The sequence below is a fragment of the Macaca nemestrina genome, chromosome 11 (assembly GCF_043159975.1).
Source record: "Macaca nemestrina isolate mMacNem1 chromosome 11, mMacNem.hap1, whole genome shotgun sequence".
In the NCBI taxonomy this organism is placed as follows: domain Eukaryota; kingdom Metazoa; phylum Chordata; class Mammalia; order Primates; family Cercopithecidae; genus Macaca; species Macaca nemestrina.
In genome coordinates, this window is record NC_092135.1 from 30,637,103 (window position 1) to 30,652,050 (window position 14,948).

A 14,948-nucleotide genomic window follows, 5' to 3' on the forward strand; every position below is an offset into this window, starting at 1 on the left:
CCAGATTTCATCTGAGGATATTTCCTTTTTCACCATAGCCCTCTATGGGCTTCCAAATATCACTTTGCCAATTCCACAAGAACTGTCTTAGCGAAAGGCTTCTTGAGGGGAAAGCTGTAACTCTGTGAGATGATTTCACAGAACACAAAGAAGTTTCTCAGAAAGCTTCTTTCTCTTTGTTATCGGAGGATATTTCCTTTGGCCCTATAGTCTTCAAAGGGATCCGAAATATTTGTTCTCAGATTCCACAGAAATAGGGCTAGCAAAGAGATCCTCGAAATACACATGTAACTCTGTGAGATGAATTAACAGAACACTAAGCAGTTTCTCAGAAAGCTTCTTTCCAGATTTCATCTGATGATATTTCCTTTTTCACCATAGCCCTCTATGGGCTTCCAAATATCACTTTGCCAATTCCACAAGAACTGTCTTAGCGAAAGGCTTCTTGAGGGGAAAGCTGTAACTCTGTGAGATGATTTCACGGAACACAAAGAAGTTTCTCAGAAAGCTTCTTTCTCTTTGTTATCCGAGGATATTTCCTTTGGCCCTATAATCTTCAAAGGGATCCGAAATATCTGTTTTCAGATACCACAGAAATAGGACTAGCAAAGAGATCCTCGAAATACACATGTAACTCTGTGAGATGAATTAACAGAACACTAAGCAGTTTCGCAGAAAGTTTCTTTCCAGATTTCATCTGACGATATTTCCTTTTTCACCATAGCCCTCTATGGGCTTCCAAATATCACTTTGCCAATACCACAAGAACTGTCTTAGCGAAAGGCTTCTTGAGGGGAAAGCTGTAACTCTGTGAGATGATTTCACAGAACACAAAGAAGTTTCTCAGAAAGCTTCTTTCTCTTTGTTATCCGAGGATATTTCCTTTGGCCCTATAGTCTTCAAAGGGATCCGAAATATCTGTTCTCAGATTCCACAGAAATAGGGCTAGCAAAGAGATTCTCGAAATACACATGAACTCTGTGAGATGAATTCACAGAACACTAAGTAGTTTCTCAGAAAGCTTCTTTCCAGATTTCATCTGACGATATTTCCTTTTTCACCATAGCCCTCTATGGGCTTCCAAATATCACTTTGCCTATTCCACAAGAACTGTCTTAGCGAAAGGCTTCTTGAGGGGAAAGCTGTAACTCTGTGAGATGATTTCACAGAACACAAAGAAGTTTCTCAGAAAGCTTCTTTCTCTTTGTTATCCGAGGATATTTCCTTTGGCCCTATAGTCTTCAAAGGGATCCGAAATATCTGTTCTCAGATTCCACAGAAATAGAGCTAGCAAAGAGATCCTCGAAATACACATGTAACTCTGTGAGATGAATTAACAAAACCCTAAGAAGTTTCGCAGAAAGCTTCTTTACAGATTTCATCTGACGATATTTCCTTTTTCACAATAGCCCTCTATGGGCTTCCAAATATCACTTTGCCAATTCCACAAGAACTGTCTTAGCGAAAGGCTTCTTGAGGGGAAAGCTGTAACTCTGTGAGATGATTTCACAGAACACAAAGAAGTTTCTCAGAAAGCTTCTTTCTCTTTGTTATCGGAGGATATTTCCTTTGGCCCTATAGTCTTCAAAGGGATCCGAAATATCTGTTCTCAGATTCCACAGAAATAGGGCTAGCAAAGAGATCCTCGAAATACACATGTAACTCTGTGAGATGAATTAACAGAACACTAAGCAGTTTCTCAGAAAGCTTCTTTCCAGATTTCATCTGACGATATTTCCTTTTTCACCATAGCCCTCTATGGGCTTCCAAATATCACTTTGCCAATTCCACAAGAACTGTATTAGCGAAAGGCTTCTTGAGGGGAAAGCTGTAACTCTGTGAGATGATTTCACAGAACACAAAGAAGTTTCTCAGAAAGCTTCTTTCTCTTTGTTATCCGAGGATATTTCCTTTGGCCCTATAGTCTTCAAAGGGATCCGAAATATCTGTTTTCAGATTCCACAGAAATAGGACTAGCAAAGAGATCCTCGAAATACACATGTAACTCTGTGAGATGAATTAACAGAACACTTAGCAGTTTCGCAGAAAGCTTCTTTCCAGATTTCATCTGACGATATTTCCTTTTTCACCATAGCCCTCTATGGGCTTCCAAATATCACTTTGCCAATTCCACAAGAACTGTCTTAGCGAAAGGCTTCTTGAGGGGAAAGCTGTAACTCTGTGAGATGATTTCACAGAACACAAAGAAGTTTCTCAGAAAGCTTCTTTCTCTTTGTTATCCGAGGATATTTCCTTTGACCCTATAGTCTTCAAAGGGATCCGATATATCTGTTCTCAGATTCCACAGAAATAGGGCTAGCAAAGAGATCCTCGAAATACACATGTAACTCTGTGAGATGAATTAAGAGAACACTAAGCAGTTTCTCAGAAAGCTTCTTTCCAGATTTCATCTGACGATATTTCCTTTTTCACCATAGTCCTCTATGGGCTTCCAAATATCACTTTGCCAATTCCACAAGAACTGTCTTAGCGAAAGGCTTCTTGAGGGGAAAGCTGTAACTCTGTGAGATGATTTCACAGAACACAAAGAAGTTTCTCAGAACGCTTCCTTCTCTTTGTTATCGGAGGATTTTTCCTTTGGCCCTATAGTCTTCAAAGGGATCCGAAATATCTTTTCTCAGTTTCCACAGAAATAGGGCTAGCAAAGAGATCCTCGAAATACACATGTAACTCTTTGAGATGAATTCACAGAACACTAAGCAGTTTCTCAGAAAGCTTCTTTCCAGATTTCATCTGAGGATATTTCCTTTTTCACCATAGCCCTCTGTGGGCTTCCAAATATCACTTTGCCAATTCCACAAGAACTGTCTTAGCGAAAGCCTTCTTCAGGGGAAAGCTGTAACTCTGTGAGATGATTTCACAGAACACAAAGAAGTTTCTCAGAAATCTTCTTTCTCTTTGTTATCGGAGGATATTTCCTTTGGCCCTATAGTCTTCAAAGGGATCCGAAATATCTGTTATCAGATTCCACAGAAACAGGGCTAGCAAAGAGATTCTCGAAATACACATGGAACTCTGTGAGATGAATTCACAGAACACTAAGTAGTTTCTCAGAAAGCTTCTTTCCAGATTTCATCTGACGATATTTCCTTTTTCACCATAGCCCTCTATGGGCTTCCAAATATCACTTTGCCTATTCCACAAGAACTGTCTTAGCGAAAGGCTTCTTGAGGGGAAAGCTGTAACTCTGTGAGATGATTTCACAGAACACAAAGAAGTTTCTCAGAAAGCTTCTTTCTCTTTTTTATCCGAGGATATTTCCTTTGGCCCTATAGTCTTCAAAGGGATCCGAAATATCTGTTCTCAGATTCCACAGAAATAGAGCTAGCAAAGAGATCCTCGAAATACACATGTAACTCTGTGAGATGAATTAACAAAACCCTAAGAAGTTTCGCAGAAAGCTTCTTTCCAGATTTCATCTGACGATATTTCCTTTTTCACAATAGCCCTCTATGGGCTTCCAAATATCACTTTGCCAATTCCACAAGAACTGTCTTAGCGAAAGGCTTCTTGAGGGGAAAGCTGTAACTCTGTGAGATGATTTCACAGAATACAAAGAAGTTTCTCAGAAAGCTTCTTTCTCTTTGTTATCGGAGGATTTTTCCTTTGGCCCTATAGTCTTCAAAGGGATCCGAAATATCTTTTCTCAGATTCCACAGAAATAGGGCTAGCAAAGAGATCCTCGAAATACACATGTAACTCTGTGAGATGAATTCACAGAAAACTAAGCAGTGTCTCAGAAAGCTTCTTTCCAGATTTCATCTGAGGATATTTCCTTTTTCACCATAGCCCTCTATCGGCTTCCAAATATCACTTTGCCAATTCCACAAGAACTGTCTTAGCGAAAGGCTTCTTGAGGGGAAAGCTGTAACTCTGTGAGATGATTTCACAGAACACAAAGAAGTTTCTCAGAAAGCTTCTTTCTCTTTGTTATCCGAGGATATTTCCTTTGGCCCTATAGTCTTCAAAGGGATCCGAAATATCTGTTTTCAGATTCCACAGAAATAGGACTAGCAAAGAGATCCTCGAAATACACATGTAACTCTGTGGGATGAATTAACAGAACACTAAGCAGTTTCTCAGAAAGCTTCTTTCCAGATTTCATCTGACGATATTTCCTTTTTCACCATAGCCCTCTATGGGCTTCCAAATATCACTTTGCCAATTCCACAAGAACTGTCTTAGCGAAAGGCTTCTTCAGGGGAAAGCTGTAACTCTGTGAGATGATTTCACAGAACACAAAGAAGTTTCTCAGAAAGCTTGTTTCTCTTTGTTATCGGAGGATATTTCCTTTGGCCCTATAGTCTTCAAAGGGATCCGAAATATTTGTTCTCAGATTCCACAGAAATAGGGCTAGCAAAGAGATCCTCGAAATACACATGTAACTCTGTGAGATGAATTCACAGAACACTAAGCAGTTTCTCAGAAAGCTTCTTTCCAGCTTTCATCTGAGGATATTTCCTTTTTCACCATAGCCCTCTATCGGCTTCCAAATATCACTTTGCCAATTCCACAAGAACTGTCTTAGCGAAAGGCTTCTTGAGGGGAAAGCTGTAACTCTGTGAGATGATTTCACAGAACACAAAGAAGTTTCTCAGAAAGCTTCTTTCTCTTTGTTATCCGAGGATATTTCCTTTGGCCCTATAATCTTCAAAGGGATCCGAAATATCTGTTTTCAGATACCACAGAAATAGGACTAGCAAAGAGATCCTCGAAATACACATGTAACTCTGTGAGATGAATTAACAGAACACTTAGCAGTTTCGCAGAAAGCTTCTTTCCAGATTTCATCTGACGATATTTCCTTTTTCACCATAGCCCTCTATGGGCTTCCAAATATCACTTTGCCAATTCCACAAGAACTGTCTTAGCGAAAGGCTTCTTGAGGGGAAAGCTGTAACTCTGTGAGATGACTTCACAGAACACAAAGAAGTTTCTCAGAAAGCTTCTTTCTCTTTGTTATCGGAGGATTTTTCCTTTGGCCCTATAGTCTTCAAAGGGATCCGAAATATCTTTTCTCAGTTTCCACAGAAATAGGGCTAGCAAAGAGATCCTCGAAATACACATGTAACTCTGTGAGATGAATTCACAGAACACTAAGCAGTTTCTCAGAAAGCTTCTTTCCAGATTTCATCTGACTATATTTCCTATTTCACCATAGCCCTCTATGGGCTTCCTAATATCACTTTTCCAATTCCACAAGAACTGTCTTAGCGAAAGGTTTCTTGACGGGAAAGCTGTAACTCTGTGAGATGATTTCACAGAACACAAAGAAGTTTCTCAGAAAGCTTCTTTCTCTTTGTTATCCGAGGATATTTCCTTTGGCCCTATAGTCTTCAAAGGGATCCGAAATATCTGTTCTCAGATTCCACAGAAATAGAGCTAGCAAAGAGATCCTAGAAATACACATGTAACTCTGTGAGATGAATTAAAAAAACACTAAGCAGTTTCGCAGAAAGCTTCTTTCCAGATTTCATCTGACGATATTTCCTTTTTCACCATAGTCCTCTATGGGCTTCCAAATATCACTTTGCCAATTCCACAAGAATTGTCTTAGCGAAAGGCTTCTTGAGGGGAAAGCTGTAACTCTGTGACATGATTTCACAGAACACAAAGAAGTTTCTCAGAACGCTTCCTTCTCTTTGTTATCGGAGGATTTTTCCTTTGGCCCTATAGTCTTCAAAGGGATCCGAAATATCTGTTTTCAGATTCCACAGAAATAGGGCTAGCAAGGAGATCCTCGAAATACACATGGAACTCTGTGAGATGAATTAACAGAACACTAAGCAGTTTCTCAGAAAGCTTCTTTCCAGATTTCATCTGAGGATATTTCCTTTTTCACCATAGCCCTCTATGGGCTTCTAAATATCACTTTGCCAATTCCACAAGAACTGTCTTAGCGAAAGCCTTTTTCAGGGGAAAGCTGTAACTCTGTGAGATGATTTCACAGAACACAAAGAAGTTTCTCAGAAAGCTTCTTTCTCTTTGTTATCGGAGGATATTTCCTTTGGCCCTATAGTCTTCAAAGGGATCCGAAATATCTGTTTTCAGATTCCACAGAAATAGGACTAGCAAAGAGATCCTCGAAATACACATGTAACTCTGTGAGATGAATTAACAGAACACTAAGCAGTTTCTCAGAAAGCTTCTTTCCAGATTTCATCTGACGATATTTCCTTTTTCACCATAGCCCTCTATGGGCTTCCAAATATCACATTGCCAATTCCACAAGAACTGTCTTAGCGAAAGGCTTCTTGAGGGGAAAGCTGTAACTCTGTGAGATGATTTCACAGAACACAAAGAAGTTTCTCAGAAAGCTTCTTTCTCTTTGTTATCCGAGGATATTTCCTTTGGCCCTATAGTCTTCAAAGGGATCCGATATATCTGTTCTCAGAATCCACAGAAATAGGGCTAGCAAAGAGATCCTCGAAATACACATGTAACTCTGTGAGATGAATTAACAGAACACTAAGCAGTTTCTCAGAAAGCTTCTTTCCAGATTTCATCTGACGATATTTCCTTTTTCACCATAGCCCTCTATGGGCTTCCAAATATCACTTTGCCAATTCCACAAGAACTGTCTTAGCGAAAGGCTTCTTGACGGGAAAGCTGTAACTCTGTGAGATGATTTCACAGAACACAAAGAAGTTTCTCAGAAAGCTTCTTTCTCTTTGTTATCCGAGGATATTTCCTTAGGCACTATAGTCTTCAAAGGGATCCGAAATATCTGTTTTCAGATTCCACAGAAATAGGGCTGGCAAAGAGATCCTCGAAATACACATGCAACTCTGTGAGATGAATTAACAGAACACAAAGCAGTTTCTCAGAAAGCTTCTTTCCAGATTTCATCTGACGATATTTCCTTTTTCACCATAGCCCTCTATGGGCTTCCAAATATCACTTTGCCTATTCCACAAGAACTGTCTTAGCGAAAGGCTTCTTGAGGGGAAAGCTGTAACTCTGTGAGATGATTTCACAGAACACAAAGAAGTTTCTCAGAAAGCTTCTTTCTCTTTTTTATCCGAGGATATTTCCTTTGGCCCTATAGTCTTCAAAGGGATTCGAAATATCTGTTCTCAGATTCCACAGAAATAGAGCTAGCAAAGAGATCCTCGAAATACACATGTAACTCTGTGAGATGAATTAAAAAAACACTAAGCAGTTTCGCAGAAAGCTTCTTTCCAGATTTCATCTGACGATATTTCCTTTTTCACCATAGTCCTCTATGGGCTTCCAAATATCACTTTGCCAATTCCACAAGAATTGTCTTAGCGAAAGGCTTCTTGAGGGGAAAGCTGTAACTCTGTGAGATGATTTCACAGAACACAAAGAAGTTTCTGAGAACGCTTCCTTCTCTTTGTTATCGGAGGATTTTTCCTTTGGCCCTATAGTCTTCAAAGGGATCCGAAATATCTTTTCTCAGTTTCCAAAGAAATAGGGCTAGCAAAGAGATCCTCGAAATACACATGTAACTCTGTGAGATGAATTCACAGAACACTAAGCAGTTTCTCAGAAAGCTTCTTTCCAGATTTCATCTGAGGATATTTCCTTTTTCACCATAGCCCTCTATGGGCTTCCAAATATCACTTTGCCAATTCCACAAGAACTGTCTTAGCGAAAGGCTTCTTGAGGGGAAAGCTGTAACTCTGTGAGATGATTTCACAGAACACAAAGAAGTTTCTCAGAAAGCTTCTTTCTCTTTGTTATCGGAGGATATTTCCTTTGGCCCTATAGTCTTCAAAGGGATCCGAAATATTTGTTCTCAGATTCCACAGAAATAGGGCTAGCAAAGAGATCCTCGAAATACACATGTAACTCTGTGAGATGAATTAACAGAACACTGAGCAGTTTCGCAGAAAGCTTCTTTCCAGATTTCATCTGATGATATTTCCTTTTTCACCATAGCCCTCTATGGGCTTCCAAATATCACTTTGCCAATTCCACAAGAACTGTCTTAGCGAAAGGCTTCTTGAGGGGAAAGCTGTAACTCTGTGAGATGATTTCACGGAACACAAAGAAGTTTCTCAGAAAGCTTCTTTCTCTTTGTTATCCGAGGATATTTCCTTTGGCCCTATAATCTTCAAAGGGATCCGAAATATGTGTTTTCAGATACCACAGAAATAGGACTAGCAAAGAGATCCTCGAAATGCACATGTAACTCTGTGAGATGAATTAACAGAACACTAAGCATTTTCGCAGAAAGTTTCTTTCCAGATTTCATCTGACGATATTTCCTTTTTCACCATAGCCCTCTATGGGCTTCCAAATATCACTTTGCCAATACCACAAGAACTGTCTTAGCGAAAGGCTTCTTGAGGGGAAAGCTGTAACTCTGTGAGATGATTTCACAGAACACAAAGAAGTTTCTCAGAAAGCTTCTTTCTCTTTGTTATCCGAGTTTATTTCCTTTGGCCCTATAGTCTTCAAAGGGATCCGAAATATCTGTTCTCAGATTCCACAGAAATAGGGCTAGCAAAGACATCTTCGAAATACACATGTAACTCTGTGAGATGAATTAACAGAACACTAAGCAGTTTCTCAGAAAGCTTCTTTCCAGATTTCATCTGAGGATATTTCCTTTTTCACCATAGCCCTCTATGGGCTTCCAAATATCACTTTGCCAATTCCACAAGAACTGTCTTAGCGAAAGGCTTCTTGAGGGGAAAGCTGTAACTCTGTGAGATGATTTCACAGAACACAAAGAAGTTTCTCAGAAAGCTTCTTTCTCTTTGTTATCGGAGGATTTTTCCTTTGGCCCTATAGTCTTCAAAGGGATCCGAAATATCTTTTCTCAGTTTCCACAGAAATAGGGCTAGCAAAGAGATCCTCGAAATACACATGTAACTCTGTGAGATGAATTAACGGAACACTAAGCAGTTTCTCAGAAAGCTTCTTTCCAGATTTCATCTGACAATATTTCCTTTTTCACCATAGCCCTCTATGGGCTTCCAAATATCACTTTGCCAATTCCACAAGAACTGTCTTAGCGAAAGGCTTCTTCAGGGGAAAGCTGTAACTCTGTGAGATGATTTCACAGAAAACAAAGAAGTTTCTCAGAAAGCTTCTTTCTCTTTGTTATCCGAGGATATTTCCTTTGGCCCTATAGTCTTCAAAGGGATCCGATATATCTGTTCTCAGATTCCACAGAAATAGGGCTAGCAAAGAGATCCTCGAAATACACATGTAACTCTGTGAGATGAATTAACAGAACACTAAGCAGTTTCTCAGAAAGCTTCTTTCCAGATTTCATCTGACGATATTTCCTTTTTCACCATAGCCCTCTATGGGCTTCCAAATATCACTTTGCCAATTCCACAAGAACTGTCTTAGCGAAAGGCTTCTTGAGGGGAAAGCTGTAACTCTGTGAGATGATTTCACAGAACACAAAGAAGTTTCTCAGAAAGCTTCTTTCTCTTTGTTATCGGAGGATTTTTCCTTTGGCCCTATAGTCTTCAAAGGGATCCGAAATATCTTTCTTAGTTTCCACAGAAATAGGGCTAGCAAAGAGACCCTCGAAATACACATGTAACTCTGTGAGATGAATTCACAGAACACTAAGCAGTTTCTCAGAAAGCTTCTTTCCAGATTTCATCTGACGATATTTCGTATTTCACCATAGCCCTCTATAGGCTTCCAAATATCACTTTGCCAATTACACAAGAACTATCTTAGCGAAAGGCTTCTTGACGGGAAAGCTGTAACTCTGTGAGATGATTTCACAGAACACAAAGAAGTTTCTCAGAAAGCTTCTTTCTCTTTGTTATCCGAGGATATTTCCTTAGGCACTATAGTCTTCAAAGGGATCCGAAATATCTGTTCTCAGATTCCACAGAAATAGGGCTAGCAAAGAGATCCTCGAAATACACATGTAACTCTGTGAGATGAATTAAAAAAACACTAAGCAGTTGCGCAGAAAGCTTCTTTCCAGATTTCATCTGACGATATTTCCTTTTTCACCATAGTCCTCTAAGGGCTTCCAAATATCACTTTGCCAATTCCACAAGAAGTGTCTTAGCGAAAGGCTTCTTGAGGGGAAAGCTGTAACTCTGTGAGATGATTTCACAGAACACAAAGAAGTTTCTCAGAACGCTTCCTTCTCTTTGTTATCGGAGGATTTTTCCTTTGGCCCTATAGTCTTCAAAGGGATCCGAAATATCTTTTCTCAGTTTCCACAGAAATAGGGCTAGCAAAGAGATCCTCGAAATACACATGTAACTCTGTGAGATGAATTCACAGAACACTAAGCAGTTTCTCAGAAAGCTTCTTTCCAGATTTCATCTGAGGATATTTCCTTTTTCACCATAGCCCTCTGTGGGCTTCCAAATATCACTTTGCCAATTCCACAACAACTGTCTTAGCGAAAGCCTTCTTCAGGGGAAAGCTGTAACTCTGTGAGATGATTTCACAGAACACAAAGAAGTTTCTCAGAAAGCTTCTTTCTCTTTGTTATCGGAGGATATTTCCTTTGGCCCTATAGTCTTCAAAGGGATCCGAAATATCTGTTATCAGATTCCACAGAAATAGGGCTAGCAAAGAGATTCTCGAAATACACATGGAACTCTGTGAGATGAATTCACAGAACACTAAGTAGTTTCTCAGAAAGCTTCTTTCCAGATTTCATCTGACGATATTTCCTTTTTCACCATAGCCCTCTATGGGCTTCCAAATATCACTTTGCCTATTCCACAAGAACTGTCTTAGCGAAAGGCTTTTTGAGGGGAAAGCTGTAACTCTGTGAGATGATTTCACAGAACACAAAGAAGTTTCTCAGAAAGCTTCTTTCTCTTTGTTATCCGAGGATATTTCCTTTGGCCCTATAGTCTTCAAAGGGATCCGAAATATCTGTTCTCAGATTCCACAGAAATAGAGCTAGCAAAGAGATCCTCGAAATACACATGTAACTCTGTGAGATGAATTAACAAAACCCTAAGAAGTTTCGCAGAAAGCTTCTTTCCAGATTTCATCTGACGATATTTCCTTTTTCACCATAGCCCTCTATGGGCTTCCAAATATCACTTTGCTAATTCCACAAGAACTGTCTTAGCGAAAGGCTTCTTGAGGGGAAAGCTGTAACTCTGTGAGATGATTTCACAGAATACAAAGAAGTTTCTGAGAAAGCTTCTTTCTCTTTGTTATCGGAGGATTTTTCCTTTGGCCCTATAGTCTTCAAAGGGATCCGAAATATCTTTTCTCAGTTTCCACAGAAATAGGGCTAGCAAAGAGATCCTCGAAATACACATGTAACTCTGTGAGATGAATTCACAGAACACTAAGCAGTTTCTCAGAAAGCTTCTTTCCAGATTTCATCTGAGGATATTTCCTTTTTCACCATAGCCCTCTATGGGCTTCCAAATATCACTTTGCCAATTCCACAAGAACTGTCTTAGCGAAAGGCTTCTTCAGGGGAAAGCTGTAACTCTGTGAGATGATTTCACAGAACACAAAGAAGTTTCTCAGAAAGCTTCTTTCTCTTTGTTATCGGAGGATATTTCCTTTGGCCCTATAGTCTTCAAAGGGATCCGAAATATTTGTTCTCAGATTCCACAGAAATAGGGCTAGCAAAGAGATCCTCGAAATACACATGTAACTCTGTGAGATGAATTCACAGAACACTAAGCAGTTTCTCAGAAAGCTTCTTTCCAGCTTTCATCTGAGGATATTTCCTTTTTCACCATAGCCCTCTATCGGCTTCCAAATATCACTTTGCCAATTCCACAAGAACTGTCTTAGCGAAAGGCTTCTTGAGGGGAAAGCTGTAACTCTGTGAGATGATTTCACAGAACACAAAGAAGTTTCTCAGAAAGCTTCTTTCTCTTTGTTATCCGAGGATATTTCCTTTGGCCCTATAATCTTCAAAGGGATCCGAAATATCTGTTTTCAGATACCACAGAAATAGGACTAGCAAAGAGATCCTCGAAATACACATGTAACTCTGTGAGATGAATTAACAGAACACTTAGCAGTTTCGCAGAAAGCTTCTTTCCAGATTTCATCTGACGATATTTCCTTTTTCACCATAGCCCTCTATGGGCTTCCAAATATCACTTTGCCAATTCCACAAGAACTGTCTTAGCGAAAGGCTTCTTGAGGGGAAAGCTGTAACTCTGTGAGATGATTTCACAGAACACAAAGAAGTTTCTCAGAAAGCTTCTTTCTCTTTGTTATCGGAGGATTTTTCCTTTGGCCCTATAGTCTTCAAAGGGATCCGAAATATCTTTTCTCAGTTTCCACAGAAATAGGGCTAGCAAAGAGATCCTCGAAATACACATGTAACTCTGTGAGATGAATTCACAGAACACTAAGCAGTTTCTCAGAAAGCTTCTTTCCAGATTTCATCTGACTATATTTCCTATTTCACCATAGCCCTCTATGGGCTTCCTAATATCACTTTGCCCATTCCACAAGAACTGTCTTAGCGAAAGGCTTCTTGACGGGAAAGCTGTAACTCTGTGAGATGATTTCACAGAACACAAAGAAGTTTCTCAGAAAGCTTCTTTCTCTTTGTTATCCGAGGATATTTCCTTTGGCCCTATAGTCTTCAAAGGGATCCGAAATATCTGTTCTCAGATTCCACAGAAATAGAGCTAGCAAAGAGATCCTAGAAATACACATGTAACTCTGTGAGATGAATTAAAAAAACACTAAGCAGTTTCGCAGAAAGCTTCTTTCCAGATTTCATCTGACGATATTTCCTTTTTCACCATAGTCCTCTATGGGCTTCCAAATATCACTTTGCCAATTCCACAAGAATTGTCTTAGCGAAAGGCTTCTTGAGGGGAAAGCTGTAACTCTGTGACATGATTTCACAGAACACAAAGAAGTTTCTCAGAACGCTTCCTTCTCTTTGTTATCGGAGGATTTTTCCTTTGGCCCTATAGTCTTCAAAGGGATCCGAAATATCTGTTTTCAGATTCCACAGAAATAGGGCTAGCAAGGAGATCCTCGAAATACACATGGAACTCTGTGAGATGAATTAACAGAACACTAAGCAGTTTCTCAGAAAGCTTCTTTCCAGATTTCATCTGAGGATATTTCCTTTTTCACCATAGCCCTCTATGGGCTTCCAAATATCACTTTGCCAATTCCACAAGAACTGTCTTAGCGAAAGCCTTTTTCAGGGGAAAGCTGTAACTCTGTGAGATGATTTCACAGAACACAAAGAAGTTTCTCAGAAAGCTTCTTTCTCTTTGTTATCGGAGGATATTTCCTTTGGCCCTATAGTCTTCAAAGGGATCCGAAATATCTGTTTTCAGATTCCACAGAAATAGGACTAGCAAAGAGATCCTCGAAATACACATGTAACTCTGTGAGATGAATTAACAGAACACTAAGCAGTTTCTCAGAAAGCTTCTTTCCAGATTTCATCTGACGATATTTCCTTTTTCACCATAGCCCTCTATGGGCTTCCAAATATCACTTTGCCCATTCCACAAGAACTGTCTTAGCGAAAGGCTTCTTGAGGGGAAAGCTGTAACTCTGTGAGATGATTTCACAGAACACAAAGAAGTTTCTCAGAAAGCTTCTTTCTCTTTGTTATCCGAGGATATTTCCTTTGGCCCTATAGTCTTCAAAGGGATCCGATATATCTGTTCTCAGATTCCACAGAAATAGGGCTAGCAAAGAGATCCTCGAAATACACATGTAACTCTGTGAGATGAATTAACAGAACACTAAGCAGTTTCTCAGAAAGCTTCTTTCCAGATTTCATCTGACGATATTTCCTTTTTCACCTTAGCCCTCTATGGGCTTCCAAATATCACTTTGCCAATTCCACAAGAACTGTCTTAGCGAAAGGCTTCTTGACGGGAAAGCTGTAACTCTGTGAGATGATTTCACAGAACACAAAGAAGTTTCTCAGAAAGCTTCTTTCTCTTTGTTATCCGAGGATATTTCCTTAGGCACTATAGTCTTCAAAGGGATCCGAAATATCTGTTTTCAGATTCCACAGAAATAGGGCTGGCAAAGAGATCCTCGAAATACACATGCAACTCTGTGAGATGAATTAACAGAACACAAAGCAGTTTCTCAGAAAGCTTCTTTCCAGATTTCATCTGACGATATTTCCTTTTTCACCATAGCCCTCTATGGGCTTCCAAATATCACTTTGCCTATTCCACAAGAACTGTCTTAACGAAAGGCTTCTTGAGGGGAAAGCTGTAACTCTGTGAGATGATTTCACAGAACACAAAGAAGTTTCTCAGAAAGCTTCTTTCTCTTTTTTATCCGAGGATATTTCCTTTGGCCCTATAGTCTTCAAAGGGATCCGAAATATCTGTTCTCAGATTCCACAGAAATAGAGCTAGCAAAGAGATCCTCGAAATACACATGTAACTCTGTGAGATGAATTAAAAAAACACTAAGCAGTTTCGCAGAAAGCTTCTTTCCAGATTTCATCTGACGATATTTCCTTTTTCACCATAGTCCTCTATGGGCTTCCAAATATCACTTTGCCAATTCCACAAGAATTGTCTTAGCGAAAGGCTTCTTGAGGGGAAAGCTGTAACTCTGTGAGATGATTTCACAGAACACAAAGAAGTTTCTGAGAACGCTTCCTTCTCTTTGTTATCGGAGGATTTTTCCTTTGGCCCTATAGTCTTCAAAGGGATCCGAAATATCTTTTCTCAGTTTCCAAAGAAATAGGGCTAGCAAAGAGATCCTCGAAATACACATGTAACTCTGTGAGATGAATTCACAGAACACTAAGCAGTTTCTCAGAAAGCTTCTTTCCAGATTTCATCTGAGGATATTTCCTTTTTCACCATAGCCCTCTATGGGCTTCCAAATATCACTTTGCCAATTCCACAAGAACTGTCTTAGCGAAAGGCTTCTTGAGGGGAAAGCTGTAACTCTGTGAGATGATTTCACAGAACACAAAGAAGTTTCTCAGAAAGCTTCTTTCTCTTTGTTATCGGAGGATATTTCCTTTG